Source organism: Arvicola amphibius, chromosome 3, assembly GCF_903992535.2.
Source record: "Arvicola amphibius chromosome 3, mArvAmp1.2, whole genome shotgun sequence".
Lineage (NCBI taxonomy): Eukaryota > Metazoa > Chordata > Mammalia > Rodentia > Cricetidae > Arvicola > Arvicola amphibius.
Window position 1 is genome coordinate 99,673,747 of NC_052049.1, and position 1,172 is coordinate 99,674,918.

Here is a 1,172-nt window from a genome sequence, read left to right on the forward strand (position 1 = left end):
GTCGCTGTGTTCCCACACACTCTCTCTCATATTCTAGGCTGGCCTGCCAGTTGCTATGTAACCAAGAATGGTTTGGGATTCCTGATCCTCCTGCCTCACCGCCTGCCTGCCTGCTGGGTTACAGGTGTGCCCCCCAGCCCTGGTTTACGCAGCACTGGGATGGAGCGCAGCTAACTGGGCCTGCAAACAAGACACTACCAACCAAACTGCACTTCCCCTCCCTTGTTTTCTCTTACGCTTTTTTGTGTGTTGGTGCATACATATATATAACACACGCACGTTCTTGGTCTGATCCAGTTCAGAGAATGTATTAAATGATGGCTTTTCAGTCTCTTTAATCGGGAGCAGTTTCTTGGGCTTTGCCTTTTATTATCTTAATACATTTTCCATGTCAGATGAGTCATGTTCCCACATAATAAGGCTCCAGGGAGAGCTCACATGTGGTATAAAAACCCAATCATCAAGCTCATGAGCCACAAAAGGCTCCATTAATATTTCTAAAGGAGCAAGCAGGCCAGTTCTTACAGAAACTGCCCCTCAATTTCAGGTTGCTTGTTGTTTCCTTATAATTAGATTCCAGCTGCTAATTCCAGTCGCTGTGTCTCAGAAGTGGAGTGGCACAGCTCTCAGAGGGTCGTCTGTAGAAGCACACACGATCTATTGTCTGTCCCTAAGCATGTTAAATTAGAGGCCTTGCTGTGTTGCCCAGGCTAGTCCTAGGCTCAAACTATCCTCCTGCCTTAGCCTCCCGAGTAGCTGGAATCATACATCCTCACTCAGCATAGTAGCACTGATCATAGAGGAAGACAGTTATTTGATAAATTTCTCACGGTGAAGTCACTCCTTTTCCCTTTATAGCTAATAAATGTCTTTTGTGAGGTTGGGAACATAGCTCAATGTTACAGAGCTTGCCTACCATGCTGGAGTTCTTGCTTCTGACATCAGCTTTCCAAAAGAAAAACAATCTTTCTTGTGTGTGTATGTGTGTGTGGAAGATTTGATGCTGTGTTGATACAAAAGTGCCAACATACGACCCCATAGTGTTAGCGTCCACTGATACTGTTTGGAAAAGGCTTTGCTTTGCTCTTTTTCTAAGAAAGGCCTTGCTGTGTAGCCTAGGTAGAATCCAAACCCAGGACTATGCTCAGGGTCCTGTCTCCTGAGTGCTCCCA

At 45.6% G+C, this 1,172-nt stretch overlaps 1 pseudogene; it reads right to left on the minus strand.

Moving 5' to 3' along the window:
• Nucleotides 1-389: 389 nt before the first annotated feature.
• LOC119810954 lies at nucleotides 390-485 on the minus strand (annotated as a pseudogene).
• Between the last annotated feature and the right edge of the window lie 687 nt (nucleotides 486-1,172).